Below are 16,394 nucleotides of genomic sequence, written 5' to 3'. Positions count from 1 at the left end.
CCTCCCCTCGGACTAGGAGATATGGGGAGCTGTTGGTGAACTTGGAAAGAATGAGGTTGGCCTATACATTGAAGCTCAGATGAGAGACAGAAATCCTGATCTGAGGCAGCCTTTTTAGATCTAGTTGATGACAAATCCCGCTCATCCCTGACTTTCTGCACTTTAACTAAGTAGGTGCCTGCATCTACTACCCTTCTATGATAAGAGTAGCCTGGTTGTGTTTTGGGGGGACTTCTCTTCCCATAAGCCCTGTATGAGCATTTAGGTAACACACACACACACACACCCTTTAAGAGTAAAGCGTATGTGCAGGTTCCAGCCAATTATTCAGCAGCATTGGCAGCATTGACAGTCAATGATTTAAACTGAGCTAATTAGAGTCAATGTTTATGCTACTGAGGATGTGGTTCCCTTTTATTGTGTAGGAATTGAACTTGGAAGTACAGAGCTACAAATTTTGGAGACATCTTTTGACCTAATGGGTAGATGAGCCAGCACCATCAAAGGCAGAACCTAGAAGAGAGAAACTACGTCCTGATAACATCATATGGACTGTTAATATGTTCCTGAAGTCTGCAGTACCCTGGCCTTTACAGATAAGAAAGCAACAAAGTCCCCTTTTGGTACGAGTTATTTGAGTTGCTATCCCTGTTCCTTACAATAGAAAAGTTGCAATATGATGCATTTAATCCTCGTAACATGGCAGGTGTGTTATTATCCCAGTTTACATGAAGAAACTCGTGGTTAAGTAACCTACAGAAAGCTCTGGGTGGCAGAGCTGGACTCTCATCCAATCCAACTGATTGCAAAGCCCAATTACTGTGCAATGCTGCTTCAGGGCTAGAACCTTGACCTGTTTCGATTTGTGGTTTTCTATTCTTTCTTTCTATTACATGAAGTTTAATACTATTAACCTTTGTAGCTTCCTTAATGCTGAAATAAAATTATATTTACACGGCTTAGTTCTTCTCTTCCTCCTTTTCCCTTGCTTCTTATCCTTCTTGGTTTCTTTACCTTCTTCCTCTTTTTTTTTCTTTTTCTTTTTCCATTTTACCCCACATCTAAATAACAAATATTTGCTCTAATTTCTTCGTATAGGTCATACCAATTCTAAAATGATCCTACAGGTCAATGTTGTCTTGAGCAAGGCAAAATTAGTTTACTGCAAACTTGCCCTTCGGAACTAACAGCTAAAAACTAGGGGACTACAAAGCAGTGTAATCAACTGACCTTAAAGCAAATCATTGGACCAAATTTCAAAGATGACAAACCGTAAGGCTGCTGCTAGTCCATCTCTTGTTCTTTAAAAGAATGGATAAAAGCCGACCATCATTGGTGATTTTCCCCCAGGGAAACTGGCTGATTGCCATGTCTTTCTTCATAATATTCCTACCAAAGGAAAAAAATCTATATCGCCTCAGCTCTCATTTTTCAACAATGTTTAAATAAAAGGGAGGAATCTGTGAAATCTAAAAGTAGCTTCATGTTGTGTTTTATTTCTCAGGAAGCTCAAATAAGCTTTAATGCATTTGACTTGATTAAGAGCCTACCTTTGCTTTTTTTCAGTGGACATAATATTAGTTAAGAGCAGATTGGGGTTCTCTAGACAGATAGAACGGATAAGACATGCATGTGAAGTATAAGAAGGAGGATTTATTAGGGAGTTTGGCTCATGAGATTGTGGTGGTTGAGAAGTGCCACAACAGATTCATCTGCAGGCTGGGGAGCCCGGGATACTGGTAACATGGCTCAGTCCAAGTCCATGGGTCTTAGTACCAGAGAAGCTGAGGACGTGAGCCTCAATTTGAAGGTAAAAAAACCCAAGTGCCAGCAAGGGGGTCCCAGGTGTAGGCCTGCGGTGCAAAGGCCAGCAGCCAACACTCAGGACAGAAGCGGAACATGTCCCGGGTCTCTCTCCACCAGAGATGCAAATCATCTTCCCATTTAGTCTTTCCAGACCCCGGTCCATTGATGATGCTGCTCACGTGGAGGCCAGCTCTTCCCACTTAGTCCACTCGGATTCACACGCTACTCTCACTTGGGCACCCCACCCCCACCCCAACACATCCAGACTAATGCTTTTACAGCTTTCTAGGGACTCCTTAAACTAGTTGAGTTGATACACAACATTTAAAAAGTAAAAAAACCTAACCTGTTTAATATCTTCTTTTTTTAAATTTATTTATTTCATTTGAGAGGTAGAGTTACACAGAGAGAGGGAGAGACAGAGACTGAGAGATATTCCATCTGCTGCTTCACTCCCCAGATGGGTGCAGTGGCTGGAGCTGGGCCAATCAGGAGCCAACACCTTCTTCTGGGTCTTCCACATGGGTGCAGGGGCCCAAGCACTTGGGCTGTCTTCCACTGCTTTCCCAGGCCATCAGCAGGAAGCGGGATCAGAAGTAGAGCAGCCAGCACTCAAACCATATGGGATGCTGGCAACACAGGAGGAGGCATAACCTACTGCATAACAGTGCCAACCACTCATTTTAATTTTTGAAAAATTTCTTTTTAATTTATTGAGGGAGAGAGAGAGAGAGAGGGAGAGAGAGAGGCCTTTTATCCACTGGTTCACTCCCCAAATTCCTGCACAACCAGGGCTGGATCAGGCTGAAGACAGGAGACTGGAAGTCCACCCAAGTCTCCCATATAAGTGCCAGGGACCCAAGAACTTGAGCAGTTGTCTATTGTCTCCCAAGGTATACAAGCTGGATTGGAAGCAGAGGAACAAGGACTTGAACCAGGCACTCTGATGTGGGAGGCAGGTGTTTTAAGCAGTAACTTAACCACTGTGCCAAATGTCTGCCCCCAATTTCATTTTAAAACAGAAACATTTCAAAATTATGCCCTCCGTGACTGCCAAGACTGAGGTTGGTTCCTGAATTCATTTCCTGTATAAGGACACATAACAACATGGTCCTGAAAGTTATTTTTTTAAAGATTTATTTATTTATTTATTTGAAAGTCAGAGTTATACAAAGAGAAGAGAGGCAGAGAGAGAGCGAGCGAGCCTTCCACTTGCTGGTTCACTCCCCAATTGACAGCAACAGCCAGAGCTGGGCTGATCCAAAGCCAGGAGCCAGGAGCTTCTTCTGGGTCCCCAAAACAGGTGCAGCAGCCAAGGACTGGAACCAGCGCCCATATGGGTTTCTGGCACTCCAAGCAGTGGCTTTATCCACTACGCTGGCCCCCTGAAAGCTTTATCTAATACTCCCTGGACCCAATCTCTCCTGTGTTATCAATCCTCTGGAGTTAAGTTCAGTACTGCAAATTTGAAAATATACATTTAAACAGAGAAGAAATTTTCCTCTCAGAATTTGTAACTTGTAAGTCTACAGAGATATTCCAAGAAAGATTTTAAATCAATCTAGTTCTGTAAAGTATCTGCAATTATTCTTTAAGTGAGTATACAACCAAATCATGATGCAGTGGTATATAGTGGTCTTACAGGTGTTGGGATGGTACAAAATATTTATAAAAGAAGTTAGAGTAAGGTTAGGTGTTTTGTTTTTAAGCAGTTCTTTAAAAGCCTCTAATACTCTAGTAGCATTTTTACCAAATGTTAAATTATTTTTCTCAAATAACATTAGGGAGAAGATAGTTGATTCCTGCCCTTAGCTTGATTTGTTCACTCTTGTAGCAAAACAATCAACTTCTTATGTGGATCTGCCTTGCAAAATAGGGAATGAACCCAGACAAAAAGCTTTTTCCCAATTTGGTCAGTTAACTCTTTTCTTTAAGATTTTTAAACAAAAATTGGAAATGGTGCAGAAGTCCAGGCATGTGGCAAGTTATTTTACAAATAGATGTAGCTATGGATTGATGTTGTATAGAACAGTGGTTCTCAAACTTTACTGTGCAGCAGAATCCTTGAGGCCTTGGGATAACAGTTTGCTTGGCGCCATCCCAGAGTTTCTGATTCAGTTGGTCTGGAGCAGAGCCTGAGAATTTGCATGTCAAAGAAAATCCCAGGTGGCAGTGCTGTGTCTGGTTCAGGGATCACAGTTTGAGAACCACTGATGTAAAGCAACTGAAAACCAACTCAAGTGTTTCTTCTCCATATCTTATCTGCATATGCTTCACATTTGTTTCCCAGGCAATGTCACACTCAAGACTGTGAATCACAGCATAGATTTCCTGGCTCTATACCCTTTTGCTGTCTGTCCAAAGTTCAATATTCTCCCATCAATATTTTTATGTATGCCCTGTGATACAGCTGTTCTATGTCAAAACATTTTGAGATACACTGGTTTCACTGGAAAGCAAATTATTTTTAATCTCAGAACTTGTCAGAGCTTTTAATATGTAAATGTGCATTGTAACTTTCCAAAAAGAAAAAGACCTCATGGCATTTCCTAGGTGGATTTGGTTTTTTGAGTTCTTCCCGCATCTCTTCTGCACTAAGCACCAAGGAATGTGTGTTAATCACAGTTTGAGAAACACTCAAATAATTTAACTTTGTTTTACAAAGTACACTTATTTGCAGCCTAGGAAATAGACCAACCAACATACACAAAACATTATGTGTGAATTGTAAATCAATGTAGAAAAGTAGATAAATGCACTTGATGCACTCATCTGTAGTGTTGAGTCATGTGACCTTTGCTTGCTCAAATAACATGGAGTGATACAAAGAAAGAATCCCTGCCTTCTAGCCTCTACTGATCATCAGTGCTTTCTTGGTTTTACCACCTAGTATACCCCTGCTAACCTCCCTCCCCCATTGCTGCTGTGTTTTCTTCATAACCCCCTCCTGATTATAAATTATCTCACTAACACAGTTCCACAGGGCAATATTGTCTTGTTCTCTTCAAAGCCTAGTACATCATGTAGAGTTGGTAAATGATTTTTAACTGAAAGAACAAATAGATCAATAAATTAAGTCCTAATAATGAAATATTTGTGATCATAAAAATGTAGGAAGAAGAGATGATGTTCTCTCTCTCTTTTTTAAAGATTTATTTATTTATTTGAAAGAGTCACACAGAGAGAGAAGAGGGGAGACACAGATAGAGAGAGAGAGAGAGAAAGAGAGAGTTCTATCCGTTGGTTCACTCCCCAAGTTGGCTGCAACAGCCGGAGCTGAGCTGATCCAAAGCCAGGAGCCAGGAGTTTCTTGTGGATCTCCCATTCGGGTGCAGGGGCCCAAGGACTTGGACCATCTTCTACTGCTTTCCTAGGCCATAGCAGAGAGCTGGATTGGAGGTTGAGCAGCCGGATCTCGAACCAGCGCCCATATGGGATGCCGGCACTGCAGGCGGCGGCTTTACCTGCTACACCACAGCACCGGCCAGAGACGGTGTTCTTTAACAGCTTTAGAAGAGGCAGTTGGAATAATCTATAGTTCTAACAGCAATTCCAATCCGATGATAAGAAGGGGGGATTATTGGTGCTGAAACTCAGGATGTAATTTTGTAAACTTCTTTCTTGGTGATTTTTAATATTTACTAAGGGATCAAAAAATCATTCAATTATTTTTAAAAATAAGGCAAGTATGTGAAGAGGCTTGGCAACATAAGTAGGCCTGTATAAACATCAGTTCTTTAAAAAGCACAGTTGCTCTAAAGGAAAGCTTGTTATATGGATTTGCATTGCCGCATGGTAAACAAGTGTTAAATGTGTGTAGAGCATAATTGCCGCTAATTTACGGGTCCTGCTCATTTTGGCGGCCCAGGAGCAATCTAACTGACATGTTGAGTGTTACAGCAGATACATTTAACTTGCCCAACAAGAGAAAGAAGTCAGCAGGCAGTATTTTAAGGAGATTCATCCAGGAATCTAAGTCAACTGTCAGAAGTCCTTAGGACATAATGTGATTTGAAATTGCATTCAAAATATATTGTCTACCTCCCAGTGTTAAAATGGGAACAATATTTACATCTCACTTCACAGGCCTTTTATGTGGTTAAGGTTTTTTTTTTTTCCTTGTTTAGGTTTTCTGCATCCGGTCTCTTTTTCTTTTTTTCAATCCTCTCATCACCTCCCTCTAGGGGTTTAAGTTTGTTTTCACTTCATGCTTTTATCCTTATTAGTGGGAAAAAATGGGTCAGTATTACTTTAGTTTGTCTTCACTTTCACTCTGCTGTTCATTCCTGAACTAGCTTTTAGCCTCTGGGAAAGAAGAAAGTAGAAACATTTGCAGAAACTGGGCCAACCTGTGGAAGCCCGCCTCCCCCAGGAAAACAAACCTAACCAGGTGCACTGGTGGTCCGTGGTGCTCTCAGCACACCTGTAGCTCCCTCTCACCACGCTCCGGTTTTTAATTATAATTGTTGATCATCCTTCACTGGGGTTAGCCTCCTGGCCTCCTGAGGACCCAATATTTTTGGTAGTATTATACATAAAATTGTAGCTTAACTTGTAAACTGCGTGTGTTTGCGTGACTGCTGCACCAGTACCCAACTCACCACACACAACGAAGGGAGAGTTTGCAGCAATCCACACGGGTCCTTTGACATCAGCCTTTCAGAAGGACCAAAAACAGGCGCATTGATACTTTGCACAATAATTATTTGGATCTTTGCAAGCAAGAGTTGTGTGTGCTGGGGGTGGGGGTGGGAAATGAAGGGGCTGACTTATTCAGATAATTTCTTCCCCGGTCTTCCTTGACAGCCACTGCTTACTTTTTTCACTCCCGAAGGGTCGTCCCCAGCCCAGACCCCCGCCTGGGGGCAGGGGGTTTCCTGGGGATACCCCGCCCCGCCCTTCAGGCCCCACCCCCTGCCCGCCGGCTCCGCCCCCATTGCCGCCGCCGCCGCCGCCGGCAGGGGTCGCGCTGCCCCCGGCGAGCGGCTCAGGCGGGGGTGGGGGAAGCTCCCGCGGCCGGTCGCCTTTCTCTGCCGCTGCTGGTTGGATCGTTTCAATAAAAGTCTTTTTTCTCTCTGGCTCGCTCTCCTCCGGGGAACAGGCGGAGGCGTCAATCCGCAGCCGCCGAGTGAGAAAGCGACGCACACGCAGCGACCGAAAGCGGCCGCCCGCCGTCTCCTCAGCGCCCCACGGTCCGGCCCCAGAGCAGAGAAGAAGGAGCCCGCGCCCGGCCGAGCCGCCTCAGCCGGGCGTCGGCGCCTGCCTGTCCGCCTCGCTCCCGCCCCAGTTTCTCCGAGGGGATTAGGGGGCCGCCCGCGCGACTCGGCGGCCCGGGAGCCATGTTGACCGGGGGGCTTGGCAACGCGTGAGACACCCGCGGCCCCTCCCGGAGGCTCCGGACCCTGGGCTACAGCCGGAAGGCGGCTGCGGCGACGGAGGCCTGCGTCTCGCAGACGCCTCGGATCTGCCGACCGCTGGGACCCAGACCTGCATCCGGTCGCCGCGGGCGTCGGCGGAGCCGCTTTCCCTCCGCGCCTCGCCCGAGGCGGTCCCCGCACTTGCTGGTGAGTTGGCGGCCGCGCCTTCCCCGCGCTGCCGGGCCGACCCCGGGCCAAGGGGGGCCGGGAAGGTGCGTGGGACGGACGGGAGGGCCGGGCGAGGCGCTGCTGGGGGCGCAGGAGGCGCAGGCCCGGCCGGGAAGTTGGGAGCCGACCCGCCGGGCGCCGGGGGCGGGGGGCTCGCTCGCGTGTGCCTGTCACCTGTCGGGTCCCGCGCGGACCCCGGGTCGCCCAGGCATTTCCGGGGGGTGGGGTGGGGTGTGGGTGTCTGCCGGGAGCACTCCCGAGAGGCGCCTCTGGCCGCCGCCTCCGGGGCTCACGGTCGCCCTTTGGTCTCCAGGGGAGGCCGGTCTCCCCGCGGGGCGGAGGAGGGAAAGAGACAGAAAGTCCCCGGAGACACAAAGCTCCCCCTCCGCGAGGTGGAGCGGGAGGCGCGGGCGGCGCTGCCCGGGTCGAGCGCTCGGGAGGTGGGGGGTGGGGTGGGGAAGGGGCGCGGGGCCGCGGGAGGTGGGCGAGGAGGCGGTGGCCCGCCGCTTGCAGCTCCTTGGAGACGCGGGGACTGTGCGCGGTGGGGAGCGAGGAGGAGGAGCCCCCGCGTGGGGAGCGGGCCGAGACAAAGCTCGGGGAGGGCAGCCGCCTGCTGGCGGGTCGCACCTCGAGTGCTGGTCCAGAGCGGAGATGGAGGGAATGTGGGAAACCCGGAGACCCGATGGCGTGGGGGGTGCCGGTGCCCTTTCCGTCGCAGCCGCTTTTCTCAGCGTTTTTGTGCCCGATGCCTCTGCGCCCCAACTCCGCTGGATAGCTCCAGATCCCCTCCCTCTCGGCACCCCCCACACTGCCACACTGCCTCTCCGGTGGCTTCCCCCGCGTTCTTCCCCCACTCTTCACCCACTGCTTTTTGAGTAAGCAGTCTTTTGCCTTGAGCTGGAGGAGCGTTTGCTAATGACAGGATGCCTGAGCTTGTTCTGACCCTGAACTGCCTTGAACTCCTCCCCCCCCCCCCCACCTTTTCCTTTCTGGGCTCTGTAATGTCACATGGCCATTAACAATTAGCTTTTCTTCTGGAAGAAAAAAAAAAGGCAAAAGCATGTAGCTTCAGTCCGTGGCGCTTCTCCTTTATGTGCAAGCGTCAGCGGAGACACGTCGCTGGTCGTGTTGTATTAGCCCCTAGCCAAATTAATTTTCTAATACAGAAGTGGCAGATTTTGTTTTTGAGCCTTGGTCGTTCCTAGGATAAGCAAAGTGTATTTCTGGCAGCTAGGCCTTCTGTCACTTATCAGGAAATGTTTGACTTAAAGACAGGCAATTCTTGCAAACTTTGCCTTTTTTAGGGGGGGTTCTTTGTTATAGGATTTCTTTTCAAAGACGTTTGTGTAGGAAGTAACAAATCTGAGTTGCTGTGTTTTAGGTTTACTTTGTTGAACATCGGACAGAAGAAAATGAATGGCATTTTAAGACTTTTGATACGTTGAGTTGACCAGAACCTCACTGAGGCTAGAAATAAGACTAAACTAGATTGCTGGTGGTCATAGCTGGTTTTGTTCTTTTATCCGTGTAAGGAAGTGTCTTATTAAGCATTGGGTGTTGCTTTGTTAATGAAGTCATTTCAGTCTTTGTAATAACATCTGCATATTTCCATAAACAATGAGAGGGATCGAAAGAAAAATGACTGTATTTACAGAATATTCCTTATTTTATGTTGTATGAGAGGAAATTGGAATGTAAAGGGTCTTGTTATCTAGGAACCCTCTCATAGGCCAGAAGCACCAACACTTTGAATGCTGGGCTTCCAAAACAAATTGCTGAGTCTTAGAATTTAAGCTGCCTTAAAATTATTATACAAATATAATTAATTTGATTATTCTTACAGTGCAAATAAAAACATTACTTAAATGTGGAAAGAAAATAAAAATAAAACCTATGTCTTGCTGGTTGCTTCCATACTAGAAATTGCTGATGAAAGAGATTTCAGGTCACGGGCCAGTCTCTAAATCACAGGACTCCGTACCTTCTTTCACCACTTCACTGTTTTAGAAACCTTTGTGGAATTGACAGGTCATATAATTCATATTTGATATGTACAACATTTATCAAAAGGCCATATTGAAAATACATTGTTTTTTCTGTCTATCATCTAATTAGATAATCAATCAAACTATCATTGGAAGGGATTTACTAAAAAGTTAAAGGTTTCTGAATGCTGGGATTTATTGGTAATGAAAAAATTGTTTTCTATATTTACAGGTTTTCTCATTATTTTTCAACCCTAATAAAAGCAGAATTAAAATCTTGTTACTTTTTTTTTTTTTTTTTTTTTTGACAGGCAGAGTTAGAGAGACAGAGAGAAAGGTCTTCCTTTTTGCATTGGTTCACCCCCAAAGTGGCTGCTATGCGCTGGCCGGGGTGCTACGCCGATCCCAAGCCAGGAACCAGGTACTTCCTCCTGGTCTCTGATGCTGGTGCAGGGCCCAAGGACTTGGGCCATCCTTCACTGCACTCCGGGGCCACAGCAGAGAGGTGGACTGGAAGAGGAGCAACTGGGGACAGAATCCGGCGCCCCTTGTTACTTTCATAATTTGGCTATTACTAAAAGAAGATTCTATAAAATATGTAATTTATTGTTGACTTTGGATTCAGGCCCAACAAAGTAACTTTCAGTGTTACTGATACTATGCAGCCTTTCCCATGTACTCTGGTTACCAGAAAAACAAGAAGAAACTAGTAAGGAAAATTTAATTGGAAGAATAGATTCAGTGTATATGATAGTTTGGTACAACTAATCTTCTCCTAATAAGTCTTTGTTTTACAACATATAGAAAACTTAAGTTTTATTTTCTCTGTAGTATTGGATAGTTGCGTGGACTGAGAGCAGTTTTGAATGTATGTATATATATATATTTTACATATATATGTATTTAGTTTTCAGATACTTGTTCAGTTCTACAATTATGGCAGAAATAGATGACATGCAAAATCATTTTCTTTGCTCTGTCAAGGTTGTTTTATCTCTTATTTTCAGCATTATGTCTTCCTTTCCCCCTGCATTGATGAAATAGTAATAGCTGGAAAACATTGCAAATATTTTGTGAAGAGTGGAAGCTATGACAACTAAAGTTAGAGTTATTTAGCAGTGGAGATCATAATTACCTGTGAACAAAAACTTTTTGTCCTGTTCTCTTTGTTATTGTCCATTTGTGCTGATATTTATAGGACATCACAGTTTGCATCTTTATTGCTGTTTCTCATTCTTTGTAAAACTATAGCATCTTCTGGCATTGTTCTGCATAGCTTTTATACTTCCAGGGTGGATAATTACTTAATGAATTTATTGCTGTATTGTAAACAAAGGAAAAAACCATTATATGTTAAATCCAGTTTAAAATGTATAGTTTTTGCCTACATTTTTAAAAAGAAAATCATCATTTAAGCTGTATTTTATACAATGATTATGGCATTCTGCATTTTAAATGCAGAAGATAAATAATAGGTTTATGACATTTTTAAAAAAAGATTTATTTATTTGAAAGTCAGATCCAAAGCCAGGAGGCAGGAGCTTCCTCCCAGTCTCCCATGCGGCTGAAGGGGCCCAAGGACTTGGGCCATCCTCTACTGCTTTCCCAGGCCATAGCAGAGAGCTAGATAGGAAGTGGAGTAGCCGGGACTCGAAGTGGCATCTACCAGTAGATCTTTTTAATGTTTATGTTCTGCAGTAACATGGTTCTGAATGCTGTATGAGTATTTGGGGAGGTAGATTCACAGACCCCATTGGCATATTGGAATGAGGTGAAAATTATCTTACTTTCCAAAGTCTCCTTTTTGAAGTATTTTTTGATGTAACCTATTTTAATCTCCTCAGGCTGCCATAGCAGAACCATCCAGTGGGTGGCTTAAAAAGCATATATATTTTCTCACACTTTTTAAAACCAGAAGTCTGAGTTCAGGATGCCAACTTGATCAGGTTCTGGTGAGGGCCTTCTTCCTGGCTTGCGTATGGCTGCCTTTTCATTCTGATAAATCTGTTATTTAAAATATATAAGTATTTTGAATACCTTTTGTGGTCTCCTGGCATTTACCCCATGCCTACAGGTAGAGAAGGGGAGAGGGAAAGGAGGAGAGAGGTCTTTTTCTCTATTCCTTTCTTTATAAGACCATGAATCCCATCATGAGGGCCCACCCTCAGGACCTAATAATCTATACCAGGTTATCTCCCAAAAGCCCACTGACCGTAACTACCAGGAGTTCCAACATGCATTTTGGTGGCACATAGAATTCAGTTTATAGCATAAACTGTATGAAATAAACTGTATGAAATACAATTACCATTAATTTCCTCCTTTGTAGGCACTATGTTAAATCTTATTTTGTTAAATCCTCACAATAAGCCCATGATCTAGGAATTGTACCTATTTCCAAATGAGGAAACAAAGGTTTTAAGTTTGTCTCTAGGGTCCTGTCACTATAGTGACCCTGAGAATCCAGTTTAGATATTCCAACTGCTGCTATACTTCCTCCTTGGGGATGAGATGTGAAAAATCAATGTTAGTATCAACGCTGCATAAGCAGTGGTAAAGGTCATTGAAATTATATTTAGAAAAGGTTATCAAAATTATTCTTAAACTCAGTTGATTTAGTTTCACTACATAAAAATTGAACCACAGGGCTGGCATTGTGGTGTAATAGGTTAAGCTGCTCACTCCCTGCTAATGGTACCTGGGAAGGCAGCAAAGGTTGACATGGGTGCTTGGGCCCCTGTACCCATGTGGGAGACCTGGAAAAGCTCCTGGGTCCTGGCTTTGGCCTAGCCCACCCCTTTGCAGCCATTTGGAGAGTGAAGCAGCTGACGGAAGATCTCTTTCTCTCTCTGTAACTCTGCCTTTCCAAATAAAATAGATCTAAAAAAAACATTGAACTACACAAAATTTATAAAGTAGGGCATGTTTGTCCCTCAAAGTGAAGTAAAATCAAGGTGCAGAAAAGATGTTTACAATGTTTGTAGATTTATTTTAAATCAGGGGGATATCAGAATTCTTTGTGCATAAAGTGAAGCAAATGTGGGATTATGATATAAGTACATGTAGTTTTACTTATTTTGATTTTATATGTATTGAAATTAATTTTCATTATTTGAGCATATTCCATCAAAGGGAAGACAACTCAGACTCGTGACCTTAAGGTAGATAAATTGTGTGTGTAGTAAGTGTATGTGCGTATGCTTGTACATGCCTCTTGGCTTCTGGTATTGATATTATTTAAGTAAGGTATAAACTCTGAATTTATGTTTTTATTAGAATGTGGCTACATGCCATTGAAAAGTGAAAATACCAGACTAGATTATGGATTTTTGTAATTGCTTTTTTTTTTTAAAGATTTATTTATTTGAAAGTCAGAGTTACACAGAGGAGAGGCAGAGAGAGAGGGGTCTTCGATCTGATGGTTCACTTCCCAACTGGCCGCAACAGCCGGAACTAAACTGATCCGAAGCCAGGAGCTTCTTCTGGGTATCCCACATGGGTGCAAGGGCCCAAGGACTTGGGCCATCCTCCACTGCCTTCCCAGGCCATAGTAGAGAGCTGGATGGGAAGTGGAGCAGCTGGGTCTCGAACAGATGCCCACATGGGATGCCGTTGCTCCAGGCCAGGGCGTTAACCTGCTGTGCCACAGCACTGGGCCCCTATAATTGCTTTTTATATTGAAAACCAATCCTTATGATATGCAAGCTGAAAATTAGTGTTAACATGTTTGTTTTAGGTTTATTTATTTGTTTGAAAGGCAGAGGCGCAGAGAGAGAGAGGTCTTCCATCCACTGGTTCACTTCCCAAATGGCTGAAAGTGGCGGGGAGCTGGATGAAGCCAGGAACTTCTTCCGTGTCTCCCATGTGGGTGCAGGGGCCCAAGCATCTGGACCCAAAACTTCCTCTGCTGCTTTCCCAGACACATGTTAGCAGGGAGCTGGATTGGGAGTGGAGCAGCCAGAAACCGGCACCCAGATGGAATGCTGACACTGCGGGCCGCTCTTGTTCACTTTTAAAGAACAGAAAACGTTACTGACATTGACCTGAAGGTAGTTCATTAAAGTGAAAAGCATAGGAAATTTTTAAAGTTTTGCTTACTTTTTAATAGTACATTCTTGTTTCCCTTCGTTCACTTGTTAGTGTAAACATTTTCAAGAATTGCCTCAATTTTGTGTGTATGTTTGTAAACAATGGGAAAAAATCCTAAGATAATTTTTCCTTGAGGTTGGTTAATTTGACCTTATCGAGTCATATTATATTCTAATTGTTGGTTAATATTTGTTGTTAGTATGTATTAATGTTCAGTAATAAAAAGGGTGGTAGATATTGATATTAATGTTTGTGAGAAATTATGAACTGACAACATTGAAGCTCTTATCTCTGAATTTTGAAATTTTCCTTTAAATTGATATGTATTTTTAGTATGATTTTAAAGTAAACCTTTTTGAAATATAATTTCAAATTTTAATATTTTATTGTACTGACTTGTACTATTATTTCTGATTGGAAAATTAACTTTTCAGTGATTCTAAGTAAATTAGGATTCCTTAACCAGTTGTTAGCCCCTCAAGCCTGTCCTTTTAGTGTTTTTTTTTTTTTTTTTTTTTTTGACAGGTAGAGAGTTATAGACAGTGAGAGAGAGAGAGACAGAAAGGTCTTCCTTCCGTTGGTTCACCCCCTAAATGGCTGCTACGGCCGGAACTGCGCCAATCTGAAGTCAGGATCCAGGTGCTTCTTCCTAGTCTCCCATGCAGGTGCAGGGGCCCAAGCACTTGGGCCATCCTCCACTGCCTTCCTGGGCCACAGCAGAAAGCTGGACTGGAAGAGGTGCAACCGGGACTAGAACTGGCGCCCATATGGAATGCCGGCACCGCAGGTGGAGGATTAACCAAGTGAGCCATGGCGCTGGCACCATGTCCTTTTAGTTTTAAGAAGTGGTCCTTTATTTATGGCTGAATTTAACTTAATTTGATTTTCCAATTAATTCAAGTGTGCAGTCAGTAATTTTAAAGCATTGGTTTTCTCTACATTGTGTTAGTTATTATATATGCTGTAAAATAGAATTTCATGAAGAATGTTGTAACGTGAAATAACAGCAATAATGGTTGAATATTCCTTCCAAAGCCCTCTCCTGTTTTATGACTTCCCTGAGCAGTCTCATCATGTTTAGGCTTAGCTCTCGTCACCTATATACTGATGATACTTCCAGTTATTTCTAATCCAGATCTCTTTTTCTGAGTTCTATTCTAGCTACCTCCTAGATACTGCTTCTTTGTTCCCTTACCTACCCTCAACTCTCTTAAAAATATCCTTTTTTTTTTTTTTTTTTTTTTAAATTTGAGAGACTCAGAGAAAGACATCTTCCATCTTCTGGTTCACTGTCTAAATGCCTGCAATAGCCAGGACTGGGCCATGCTGAAACCAGGAACCAGGAACTCTGAATCAGTCTTCCACCTGGGTGGCAGGTACCAAGTACATGCACCATCACCTGCTGCCTCCCAGGCTTTGTAAGAGGCTAGAATGAGGAATGGAGCCTGGACTTGAACCTAGGTGTTCTGATATGCAATGCTGACTTCCCAACTTGAGGCTTAACCACTAGGCCAAAGGCATACCCCATTTTTTCATTCTCTACCCTTTTTCCTTCCTCCTCTCCTACCTTCCATCCATCCATCCATGTCTGAAGGGCTGCCTACTCTGCTAGGCATTTGATAGGTGCAAACATAGATAAGGAAACAGATATGTTGATATTATAGTGCTACAACACTTATTTGGAAAAAAAAAGTCTCATTTTTGAGGCCAAATATCACTTCTGGAGTTGTCTTTTTTCACTCTGGCAGAATATGGTAATTTAGGTTTATAGCATTTATGTATATTACTGTTGTACTTACTACTTCTTATGGCTGGTTTTATGATATGTGGGGACCTTTTTTGTTTTATTTTTATTTCTTTATTTTGTATTATTTAATTGAATGAAATGGGATTAAGAGAAAAAAGCACCTAATTAGTAAATTAGGATCAGAGTGGTCATGGTTTAAATTAAATTAAATTTAAATTAAATTAAATTAAACAGTCTAAATTTTGATATATTACAAAATAAAAAGCCATCAAAGATATTGATTGTTGTAGCTATATGATATTAGTTCAATTACATATGAGCTTTACTAGTTAGTGAAAATAGAAAAGGAGTATAGTGGGCTGGCACTGTAAATTAGGCCACCACATGAAATGCTGCCATCCCAAATGGGTGCTGGTTTGTATCCTGGCTGCTCTACTTCCAATGCAGCTCCCTTCTAATGTGTCTGGGAAAACAGCGGAAGATGGCCTGGGTCCGTAGGCATCTGTACTCACATGGGAGACCTGAAAGAAGCTCTTGGCTGTTGGGACCATTTGTGGGAGTGAATTGGCAGATAAAAAGTCTCTCCCTCTCTCAAAAAAAAAAAAAAAAAAAAAGGGGGGGAGGATGTAATTGTCAAAGATGGTCTCCTAGCAAATTAGAAATATAAAATTACGGTTATGTGTGAAGATAATGCTTATTCTAAGGTCTAAAAACATTGGTTAATGTGAAGAGTAAAATTTGGTTTAACGGGAAGAATTTCATTTATGTTGAAAAATGTAATTCTTTGTATAGTTCTAGATTTGAATTTGCTTTCTAAAATCAAGTGCAGAATTGTATTCAAAGGACGAACAATACATTTATTAATGTCATTCCTGCTGTCCTAGTACTTTGTATATATAGCTTACTAGGAATTTTTTTTTAAGGATTTATTTATTTATTTGGGAAGTTGAAAGGCAGAGTAACAGAAGAGAAGACAGAGATAGATTGTTCATCTGCTGGTTCACTGTACAAATGCTTACAACAACCAGGGCTGGACCAGGCCAAAGCTAGGAGGCAGAAACTCCATCCAGCTCTACCATGTGGGTAGCCAGAAGCTAACTACTTTGGGCCATCTTCGGCTGTCTTCCCAGTGCCGTAGCAGGAAGCTGGATCAAAAGTGCAGTCAGGGGAGAGACTGATGTG

The 16,394-nt window shown here is 43.2% G+C and overlaps 1 protein-coding gene across 3 annotated transcripts in view; it reads left to right on the top strand.

The window, feature by feature from the left end:
* Positions 1–6,772: 6,772 nt before the first annotated feature.
* The window catches only part of CDK17 (cyclin dependent kinase 17), a 105,250-nt gene continuing 95,628 nt past the window's right edge, over positions 6,773–16,394 (top strand). Inside the window, exon 1 of one of the 3 annotated variants that reach the window (XM_008256919.5) lies at positions 6,773–7,370. The gene's annotated coding sequence lies outside the window, so the exon portion shown is untranslated. Of the gene's footprint in view, positions 7,436–16,394 lie in introns of all 3 variants that reach the window. The other 2 variants (XM_051845785.3, XM_089308808.1) reach the window with 2 other exon arrangements.

The sequence above is a fragment of the Oryctolagus cuniculus genome, chromosome 11, assembly GCF_051225735.1.
Source record: "Oryctolagus cuniculus isolate XC-2025 breed Fujian yellow rabbit chromosome 11, ASM5122573v1, whole genome shotgun sequence".
NCBI lineage: Eukaryota > Metazoa > Chordata > Mammalia > Lagomorpha > Leporidae > Oryctolagus > Oryctolagus cuniculus.
The sequence above is the reverse complement of the archived record's forward strand: the minus strand, read 5'-3'. Positions and strand labels throughout refer to the sequence as shown.